This window comes from Cryptomeria japonica, chromosome 7 (assembly GCF_030272615.1).
Source record: "Cryptomeria japonica chromosome 7, Sugi_1.0, whole genome shotgun sequence".
In the NCBI taxonomy this organism is placed as follows: Eukaryota; Viridiplantae; Streptophyta; class Pinopsida; order Cupressales; family Cupressaceae; genus Cryptomeria; species Cryptomeria japonica.
Genome location: NC_081411.1, coordinates 570,674,934 through 570,686,975, shown reverse-complemented (window position 1 = coordinate 570,686,975; position 12,042 = coordinate 570,674,934). Strand labels below are relative to the sequence as shown.

The window sequence follows — 12,042 nt, the reverse complement described above, 5'->3', positions numbered from 1 at the left end:
ACTAAATGGATGTTAAAAGTGCCTTCCTTTATACCGACTTGGAGGAAGAAGTGTACATGACATAGCTTTAGGGTTTTTGTCATTTCATATGGCAACTTGTAGAAGATGGGTCAATGATGCTGCAAAATTGTTCAATTGAGGATGTTGACATTCTTACCAAGTCTTTGAGTCTTGACAAAATTGTAAAATTTTGGGATAAACTTGCTGTAGCTAGTAGATTAACCATTAAGGAAGGGTATTAAAGTAATATTGTAATATCTAGTTTATAATGGTCAATTAAGTCTTTTGGATAGATTTTAGGAATATTCTTTTATTCTTTTAGTTAAGTTCTTATCCTTTGCTTTTGTAGTTGTCAATCTTATCCTTATTGGATGTATCTTTGCGACTCTTATTTAAGGAGACTTTTGCTTCTTTGTAAATATCAAATAACTTGGTAATCATTATGTGTTTCTACTTTTTGTTATAGAATTCTCTTTGTATCCTTGTCACAATATTCCTTGAATTGTTTGGAAGTAAACCAAGAAGTTATTGACGATAAGGGATGCTCAAAAAATGGATATTAGGGGTATACAAGACCCTTGTCCTTCTCTCCTTGTGGAAACTATTTTACCATTTTCCAACCCTACTTCCTTGAAGAAACTGCTGTTTGTTGTGGTTAATCATGTGGCTTAGAATTTGAGAACTCTTCAAGGGGCCTTCAAAGCGCAGCATAGTCTCATGAAATGGTTCTTCATGGAGATTAACAAGCTTAATATCAAATTGGCCATAATGGATAAAAAGTAGAAAAGAGTTGCCCAGGTCTTTAGTAAGGAGGGTGATAGAATCTTCAAAATTTGGGATATTATACCCCATGTCAATAGGCTGGTGGCTGATTGCACCAATCCAAAGGAGAAAATGGCAGTTATGGAGGAAGAGATTAAACAGGCCCTAGACAACCATAACACTAGATTGCTTGGATTGGAGTAGGAGATGAAAACTATTAAAGAAAATCTGAACGGGGTCATTGAAGTCACCAAGTGTACTATTAAGAATAGTGCTTTGGGGCTAAAAATCATGAGTGATAGATTAAATAAGTCTATTGCATACCCTAAAGTTCCTTCTACACAGGTGGAAGACAAAGACACTGATGCTGGTCCCAACTCTAGGACTGGGAGTAGTAAAAAGAAAAACTATAATGAAGAAAGGAAAGGATTACAAGAGTTTGTAGATCTTCATGAAAGTTTTTACAAGAGTTGAAAGCAATTGAAATTTTGAAGAAACTGTAATTTTGTGCTCCTTTTTTTTTTCTTTGTTTCTCTATTCTTTGTAATGAATTTGTTGCTGGTTTGTTGTTGGTTAGCTACTACTATGTTGATTTTATGCCTTTTGTAACAGGGTTTTAGGTGCCCTCCAATTTCTATTTTACCCCTTTAATAAAAAAAAAAGTTACTAAAGCATTCAAAATCAAGCTTGTGAAAGTTATCTTGTATTCTTGAAGAAAAATTATTAACCAAAAAAAGAAAATACCTTTGCTTTGATATGCCTCACACACATTAGCTTGGATGAGATCAAGAATCCTTTTGGTCTACGATGCACTTTCAATTGGAAATAGCAGTAGTTTTGTTTTTTAGAGAAATACCTTGCATAGTGTTGACGTGGCTAAAATCGGGGAACTACGACTTCATCCAGCCAACGCAGAATAGAATGCTAAGTATCCTATCCTCTCTTGAGATAAGGAAATCCCTAATGCTATGTTAAATTGATCAATGGGGAATGACCTCAAGGTTTCGGTTGTCGGGTCTTGACTGCAGGATAACTTAGTAGTTGATGAGTTTTGTTGGAAACACAAAGGGGACTTGCAGTTAGACGGAATTGGTTTTGCACAGGTTCCCTAAAATCTTACAGTCCTATTTCATCTGATTTGCTTTTAATTGATGCTACTTCAACTTGACTTGCGGTTTTTTTTTAATAAAAAAGGGAAAAAGGGGGGAATAAGGATAAAGAGTAAATAAGAACAGCTAGCTAACTTAACTAAGACAACATATTTGAACACAGAGACTAAAATCTTAAAATAACCAGAAATTACTTTGCCAGCTAATTAGCACAACTAGGTAAAAACCAGCGCAATCATCTAGGAATTTTGAATTTTCAAGCTGCTAAATACAAATGCTGGACTCTTACACCCACTCATTCAAATCTAACAACCGAACTTAACACAAAATTGGGCTCAGACTAACCATGTAGAGGGAATAATAATCAACTATTTCCTAATGGTATGAACCAAGTTTTCCATCAACTACATGCATAAACAAACTGTCTGAAAAGTAAATACAGTTGCAGAAATATAAAATAGATGGAGAAGAGGACCATGCACTCATAGTAAAAAAAGACACAACTTTAACATCCATTAAAATCTGTATACATTTTGCCAGAGTTTTTGCAACAATCATTAACTTTCTGCCTCAAATATAGGAGAAACTAACTCCTTTATAAAGAGTTCTCAAAATGGATGAATGGCCAAGATTAAACTTCGACAAGTGGGCCAGATTCATCCTCTAATTAAAACTTCTCATACTCATAAATGGGAGGAAAAATATCAACAACAACCAAAAGGTAATCAATAACTACCAAATAAAGTTGCTCCAAAAAGTGCACATGCACGGAGCTCAAAATTTACAATAGATTTGGTAGTTAGGAAAGAACTTTATGTCTGAAAAGTGCACTTTAGATTAAAAAGAAACATAAACTTTTAGGAAAGCACTTTTTCTTTCCCTGTTGTGGACCCTTTTTCCAAAAATTCAACTTCGTCGTGCAAGTACTCTTTCTAGATGTTCCGACCTGTTGCACACTCTGCTCGAACGTAATCCTGAAATCTTATGCATAGTTGGAACAACACCATGCTTGGGGGCATAGGAGGATGGCGTATTTTGTATTGCATACCCTCTAGGTGGCGATCTACATGCTTCAATCCATCCTTCCAGTCGGACCGATGAGCCTCAAAACTCGTTACTCAATATGTCTGTATGCAGCCCACTGGCAAATTCCAGGTCCTCTATGGAGTATGCTACCTTATCAATTCTCAGCCTATCCTCCCACCTTGGTTGTACTTCATTATCCGACATACTATTCTTCCAGCCAAGGACCATTGATCTGAGGATCTTTCCACCAAGATCCCTCATGTTTGACAAAATTTCCTCACACTCCTGCTCTTTATTAATGGTATCTTTCGTATCATTTTTCATGTTGGTAGTCCAGTACCACTCCTTGAAAGTGCTGATGTCATAGGGATCCAGGATGGTAAGAAATGTGGGAGTCTGCGTGTGGGTCCAGAAAAGAGCCCCAATGAGGGGAAGAATCACACCAACCACCTCATGGACCTTGAAACATTCCCTCTTCACTTCAAACATCTTGACGTGAATGGTCTCTCGGTGGTGGGCCATTTCCTTCACATCTTTTATGATCTGCTCTCCCTTTTCTTTAATGTCCTGAATCCATTCCCTGACGGCCTTGGCGGTATCATGCACTCCTTCAAACTCGGTTGTAGTCCTTTGTGCCAATGCCAATGGGGGAACATGGGATTTAGCGGCATGTTGCAGCGGTTTCAACATGTGATCAATGTACCCCTCAGCTTGCTCAGCACGAGCTCGGTACATGTCTCTCTCAGCGGTCATTTCGTCGAGCTGTCTGAGCATATTATGCACGGAATCTCTGAACTCTTCCCTCTCCTACTCTTTGGTGGCTCGCCCTATTGGGATGGTCGCAACTTTGTAATTAGCTAATGCAATCTGATCTGCTGGCTTATCTGTAGGTGGGGTGGCAATATGAATCGTGTGGTTCCTTTGCTCATCCTAGTGATCTTGGAGTAGGTCCTGGGCTTTTTCTTACCTTTGGATTTTATTTCTCCTATGCGAGAGAAGATATCCTCCAGGTTAATAGGTGGCTTGACGGCTGCCTTTCGCTGTGCACGAGCAATTAGCCAGTCCTGAGGGATGGTCTGTCCAGATGTAATTGCCAGATTCCCACTTTGTTCTTTGGAGGCTTCAGTTGGCTCACTGCCTACCTGCAATTGATCGGTCATAGAAGGAACGGATGTAGTATCCAATCCCTTACTCATCGCTGAGTTCTCTCCTACCTCGCTGAACAACTGTCGGGTACCCTCTTGTGATGGTTGCTCTTCAATTTTGTCGGGTTCCTGAGTCTCATCCCCCTTTTGTTCTCCCTCAATGGTAGTGTCATACTTGCCGCCACTATTCAATTGCAATTCATGCCTACTTCCCTGTGTGAGCTCATGCATACCAGCCTCTTGATTAGGTGCAATCTCTCCCTCCACAACTTGATTTCCAGGTTCATCAGAGCCAACGACCCTTACCTCTGCATCTTGCTCACTTCGTGCCTGAGGATTATTCGCTTCAAATGCATCAATATCACTCTGTGAACGCGGAGTGGGTATGTAGTTAATTTCAACCACATCATCATCTAAACTGGGGTCTCTGGATGATGAACTAACCTCCGGCCTCCTAATGGGGATCTTTTCCCTCCTTGTTCTTTTTGATGTTCGAGTCCCTCTATTGGCTCTTGCTTTCTTTCTCTTCTTTTTAGGTTTCTCAACCTCTTCCTTTGGTGCGCTTGAGGTTCCTTCATCCTTCGAAGACTGGGAATCGAGACTACCCATAAGATTGTATGTGAATTGGGTCCCTTCATGGGTTAGTTTCTCAATTTGTTGGGATAGCCAGTAATCGGTATACCTCGTTGGAGCTTCTATGACTGCCTCAAAATCAGTGATTGGGTCTTGGGTCCAATCAATGCCTGGCAAGAGGTTCTTGACCGCCTCAAATTCTCGGACTTGCAAGCAATTACCATAGTCCGTTACTTGATCTAGGACCTGGCGGTACTCATAAAGCTGCATTTGTTGGACACTTAGCCTAGAATATTCACGCCGTCAGACCTCAAAGTCATCGAAATAGTTGCTCCAATAATCCTCTATTGACGCCTTGGCCCTGTAGCGCCTTCCATAGGCTCTGTTTGCCAATTTATCATGATCGAAGCACTTCCTAGGGAAATGTTCCTGTAGTCCATAGGATGCCAATTTAATGCCAATTTAGCAAACGACTCCTCAGCTTGCACTAAATTTTTGAAATGCACATTAAGGGTACCCAAAATCATGGGGAAGGTGAACCCAGATTGCTTCTTATCTCTGAGTAGACTGCCTGTTGGGTGTGCCTGTCTTGCAACATCCATGAGGACTATTTTGTCTGATGGATAGCGTGGAAGCCAGAATGGTGTTCCCTCAAAGCCTGCTATTCTGATGTAAGTGAACCTAGGAAACTGGATAAACCATGCACCATATTTCCGGATCAAAATGATAGCCTGTTCTGAGAGCCTTATAGGCAATCCTCCTTGCATCAATCTGACTAGGCGCATTGTAAAGGCATCACTGACATGCTCATACTGACCAATTGCGTAGGCGATGTTATTCTTTTCCCTTTGAGCAATGTCATTATAATGCAGCTGAGGGTAGCATTCATACACCTTCACCTGATTCGGCCCATTCCCGATCTCACCTTTCTTGATTAACCCTATTAGTGACTGGTGTAGGGCAAACATGTAGACCAAGTAGGAAGTCATGGTAAAGTACTTCTTTTCTTCAAGCTCAATCAGCTGCGTATGGATATTGTCGCTGATGATTTGAGCCTAGTCGAACTTAGACTTCCCAATGAAGACCTGCTAAGTAAAGTAGAACATCCATTCCTCAAAAAGATTAGATTGAGGAAGTCCCATGATCTGGCTGAGTAAGGTGACCATATCACCATACTCGTTATGAAAATCACTTTTGGGGGTCTTTTTACTGATTCTAATGCTTGGGGGTCTTCTTTCTTTGTACCATTCTTCGTTTATCAACGTTTTGCATTTAGTAGGATTCATGTCATAAGCGACCCGCACTTCATCAATAGTTGTAGCAATAGGATTATCTGGAAATGGGATATTAAATGCCTCCCCAATGGCTTCAGGTGTGAAATCAGCTAGGACCATCCCCTCTAGCACCAATAATTTGGTTTTTGGCTGATAATGTCTAGCAACCTCAACCACTAGTTCATAATTCTGCACGGCCGGACAGAAACCAACTACCTGAGCAATACCACTCTCCATCATCCATCTGGGCTTGCTATAAGCCTTTGGAGAGTACACCCTGTTCTTGAAATCTTGGATGTCTATGTGGCCCAAATTTGTGTCACCTATGTTCTCCCATACACTCTGGACTTTCGACTCCCTAACTCCTCCCCTTTGGTATTGGTACGTCATTTTCTCGCCCTTGCGGGGAATGTCAGACTTGGAAACCCGAGACGTTCTGGTTGCACCAGGTGTCTTTGAGGATTCAACCACCAATCTAGGCATTTATCCTGCACAATCGGACACGGATTACGAGATGAGATAAAGCAACAGATTGTGTTAGCCAAAACAGAGGACGACGTTAGCGCTTAAAATCAATGATCAACGGGAACATTGAATTTTGAAAAAGCATGACGTTTCAATAAATAGAGCCTGATTACTTGGAAACTAAATGCTATTTGAAGCAGAAAATTAAGTTGGTTTTGTTTAAATTTTGCTGCTTGGAGCGGGTTTCAAAAATGCTACTTCCGACTGATTACGGCGGCAAGAGCAAATGTTCTATCTTGCGACTTAGGGTTCGAATGCTTTGATGATTGCCAATGTAAAATGCACTTGGAAAAGAGTTTTGCTTAAGTTCAGATTTAAATTTTCAAAATTTCTCCAAGTCTGAAATTCCATTTCAACGGTTAATTTCCCTAGCTGGTTGTTGCTACAGGCTATGTTTAATGCTTTGTAAAATCATAACCTACAAAACTTCACTCTCTCATCCACTCTCTATCCCCTGTTTAAACATTATGACCAATTTTGCACAAATTAATGACTTAAAGGAGAGAATCGAATCTTACTTGGCGGATTGCCCAACGTAGAATGATCTTCGGCCAAAAATGACTTTCTGCAAATTGTGTAGCAAAAAATGCCCCCTTCTTTGTGCGATTTCTTGAAACTTCGGAGACTTGGGCGATTTTGCAAAGTCTTTATAGGTCAAACGCCTTTCCTTTCTTCACACGATTTTGCATTTTGGCACAAAGGAGGTGAATGCAAAATTCAACGCCTTCCTCACGACTTCGGACTGCAAGGGCCTTTGTGCGAGATTTCGAAGATAAAACGCCCTTTTCCTTACATGTGATTTTGGACTGCAAGTGTTTTTTGCAAGTTCAAATTTTAAAACCGCCTTTCTACTCTCCCTAACTCGCGTTTTCGGCCTCAAAAGGCTCTGCAAAATTTCGTGTTTAATGAAAACGCGCTCTTTTCATTTATGGGTTGGGAAGGCATTCTGAAAGGTTTTTTAAGCTGAACGCTTTACCTCTTCCTCCACGATTTCCATTTTTGGCTGAGGGAGGCATTTTGAAAGGTTTTAGAGAACAATGCTCTTCCATTTTCTCCCTTTTCGGCCCAAGAGGGGTTTGTGCAAACTTTAAGTTAATGCTTTACCTCTTCCGCGATTTTCGGATTGGAAGAGTTTTAAGTTAAAACACTTTTCACGTGATTTTCAAAATTCGGCCTAAAGAGGCATTTTGAAATGTTTTTAAGTTGTAACGCTTTTCTCACTTCGCATTTTTGGCCTAGAAGGGGTTTTGAAAATGTTTGAAAGTTAAAACACCATCCCTTATTTTGCGATTTTTAGAGCCAAAGAGGCGTTTTGACAAGTTTTAGAAGTTCGTGTTTTTACCTTTATTTTTATTTTCGGGCTAAAACCCCCTTTTGAACAGTGTTAAGTTAACGCCTTTTGAAAAGTTCACGCGATTTTCGGCTTGTGAATGCCTTTTGAAAAGTTCACGCAAGGCCCTATTTTCGAGCTGAGAGAGGCATGTGAAAATGTCTTCAAGTTAAACGCTCTTTCATTATTTCCACAATTTCGGCCTCAAGGAGGTTTTTAAAAAGTTTTAAAACGCCTTACCTTTCGAAATTTCGGCCTAAAGAGGCCTTTTGCAAACTTATGCGGAAATTAGTTTTTTTACTAACTCCATTTTCGGGCTAAAAGCCCATTTTGCAAACTTTATAAAAAATGCCTTCTCATTTTAGCGATTTTCGGTTGGAAGGGTCTTCTTGCAAAACCCATGGATAATTGACATTTTTGCCTTCTTGGCCGATTTTCAAACTCATGCAAAAATTAGTTTCCCTTGTGAGAATTTTGAATCATTAAAATTACGAGACTCTCTGACATTCACCCCTTGGCCCTGCAACTTAAATTAACAAACGCCTCATCTCTTTGTATGGTTCATGATTTAACCTTCTCATCACGGACGGGATCATGCTTGACATTTGATACAAACTGCTCAGGACTTTGTAAATGTGATTCAATTTTCAATTCAAGATGCAAGTTATATTCAAGGTTATCTTTTTTTACAAGTATGTGTTATATCTTTAATATAATAAATCTGATTATTGTCTTGTATGTTGCAGATGAAAAGAACATTTATTGATTTAAATGTCCTTCTCACAAATGCCGATTGATATATATATGTATGCAAGGAGGATCAAGCAATACCTTGACTGGTCATGTCTATTAGACATGACCGATCAAGATATTACTTGATCACACCTTTTCATTTATCATTGTATTTACCAATCGGTGTATAAAACTTAACAAATCACCCGATACTAATCGGCGTGTATACCATAAGCAAGACAACCGATACTAATCGGTATGTATGTAGTTATAAACTAAACCCGATAACAATCGGTGTTCACACAGTTAATATGTTTAACTGATATTAATTGGTGTGCATACGATTCAATGTAAACCGATACCAATTGGTATTCTGTGCTATGAGATTTATAACCGATAATTATTGGTAGTTAAGCATTGATCGGAATTTGCAAGTAAGGTTGAATATATATAAATCGAAGAATAATCATCAAATGAAGGAACGATAACTTGAAGTCTTTATCATAGTCTATCGATAAGATAGATGATTGAATGAGAGACTTCATTTATCTCTCATTCAATCATTTATCTTACTGAGGCTATCATGCATTAACAGACTTAAGGAAGCGGGCAGGCTCACTCTCTTGCAGGATCATTTCCTCACTACTACTACCTGCATCATCTCAATGGCGAATAAAAATAAAAATCCCACACCGGGGGCGAGATGAAAACCAAAAAAGAAAGGTGGGGGGGGGGGGACCCTGTCAGCGACGGGGAGTGTGTGCAAGGCACAACACATAGGTTTTTGGTTTTCTTGAATAAAAGGCAACCTGTGAACCACATATCAGTTTGACTAAGAGGATAAAAATATGGAGAGTTCAAATGGTCATACCTTTTGTGCCAAATAAAGGCTAGTGCATGCAAATTCACAATGGCCAATTCAACAAGTTTATATAGAGTTCTTTGATTAATATAAAGGGAAACAAACATTGGAGACTAAACATTTGTTACTACTAAAATTTGCGTTGATGTTTAAGTTTTGGTTAGTTGGCTAATGGGTATCATAAATTTATCTTTTAAAGATTCATAAAATCTTAAAACGCACACATAACAACATCATTGAGAACTATAAGAACATAATCTGTACCTTTTATTGGGTGATATTGAACACCTCCTTAAGATACTTATTTGGAATTAGTATTGGCTGTGGTAAACCTTGCTATTCTTATTGACAAGAAACCCACGTTCCTCTTCAGAATTTTCTTCCCCTTCATTAACTACCACTTGTTGAGTATTTAAGTTTAAATAGGAACTTCTGCATAGGTTTAGTGTAAATGTGCAGTGAAAAGTTCAAATGGTTCATTCAAGTTAGTTGTATTTGACATTTCACTTTGAAGCTCTAAAATGGAAGTCTTTTTATTTAGCTAAACAAGTGTAAAATGTAATTATTCATTAGTGATTTAGACTTATCTTCCAACTCATCCTTATGAACGATAAGGATGCTTTTGTAATTAAGGCTCTTTTTTGGAAGATTAGATTTTTAGTTGAATTAACATAAAGATATGAGCAAGATAGAAGATTGTAAGCAATATGTTGTGACATTTTCACACATCACCCCATTGCAAATGGGGACCCCCACTTTTTCTACTTTCTAGGTTAGTTGTGGAGTCTTTAGCAATTAGCCTTTCATTTGTAAGAGGTGTAGGTGGCAAGGGGTAATTAAGTCAAGTCTTTCTCTTTAGGATGAGCTAAGGTCTGTTTATTCTCAAGGCTTGGGAAATGAATGAATTGCATCTTTTGCTTCCAAAATTGGCTAAGGCAAGTTGGTTTTAGAGGTCAATATTCTAAGTATAAGAGGGCTGAGGTTCAAATTATCATGAAGCTGGAAGCAAATTGATCAAGACAGCGAGAATTGCCATAGTGAGATGACTTCCTTTGCCCCCTCCAATCAGCGACCTAAGCTTTTTGATTTCCTTTGACCCCTTTGAATCAGCAAACTAAGGCATTGCATTGCTTTGAATGAGGTCATTGTTTTTTGCCAAGAACATTGCTAAGAGGCTCAAACAGTAACAAGCATGAATGTCATGTCCCCTCTTGGATCGTTATACATATACGGAGAGAAAGAGAGGGAGTCCCTAAATGAATTTATATAATAATTACCAACGAAGGAATATTTGAAAGTTATTTCTTTATTAAATATTATTGTTATAACTAATAATATTCCTTAAAGGATAAGGATGGGTAAAAAGAATACGTACAAAGTAATCATATGCATTTTCTCCAACAAACAAGGATAGCATTTGGACTAACTGACGTTAACAATTGACTGGACATTACATCGCTAGTAGTCCTCAATTTTGTGAAGTCTCTAAAAGAGACAAAATGGCGAATGTAATTAAAAGACAAAGTATTAAGATAATGCAATATATTAATATATTAGGGAAGTAAAATGATATAAGACAATTGAAATATATTAATATATTATGAAATTAAAACATTAAATAATATTAATATATTATTTACACAGAATAAATTATTATATTTTTTATTGGGAAAATTACGTGGATATATTAATTAGGCAATGTTATATTATGGAAATAAAATAATGTAAAACAATTAGCAAAATGAGGGAATTAAAACATTAAATAATATTAATATATTTACATAGAATAAATTATTTTAAATTGGGAAAATTATATTAAATAAGCAATAAAATACAAGCACAGAGAGATGGGTGATTAAGGGAAGGTCACATGGACCCCCCCCTCTCTCCCCTCCCCCACGGGAAGTGGTGGGACGGAAGTCGCAGCCTAGGCTGCAATCCGTCACACCCCTTCCCATGGAAGGGGCCCCGTGGAGGGTCACGCCTATCCCTCTCCATGGGTATAAACCATACTACAACAGATGAAACAAAAGAGGAGGAAGAAAGGAGGGTCTTCTACGGGAGGGAAGGTAAGTAATAAATGGTAGCTGATATTAAATAATCATATTAGTTAATGGGTGGACAGCAGTTAATATGTAACATCATTACAAAGGGTAATGTGTAACCTTAATTAGTAAGGGGTGTTAATTGAGGTCTAGTGCATATAAATATATGTATGAATTAATTCACTGGTCATTAAATATAGATAAGGGATTTGGTATAATTAATGGTCTTTGCATTAGTATATTAAAAATAGGAATAGTATGTATAATGGTTTTTGGTCATTAATAGGAATAGTATGTATTAATGAATATAAAGATATAAAGATAGGCAATGGATTAGTATATATATTAATAGGAATAATTAATATATATACATTAATAAATACAAACGCATAAAGATAGATAGTGACATTATATATATATATATATATATATATTAACATATATATATATATATATATATATATATATATATATATATATATATATATATATATATATATATATATATATATATATATATATATATATATAGGAATGAAGAACTTGCTGTAAGCATATATAATGAATGATTCGTAATTAGTAAAGAATGATAGGAAAAATACATATCAGGATAATAGGAATGTATGTTAAGGAATAGATATGAGTAATGGTTAATGAAC

General features: G+C 37.6%; 1 protein-coding gene across 2 annotated transcripts in view; it reads left to right on the top strand.

Annotated features, from left to right (window-relative positions):
• LOC131073092 (uncharacterized) overlaps nucleotides 1-12,042 on the top strand; it is a 120,166-nt gene that overhangs the window by 71,645 nt on the left and 36,479 nt on the right. The gene's annotated exons all lie outside the window — the stretch shown is intronic.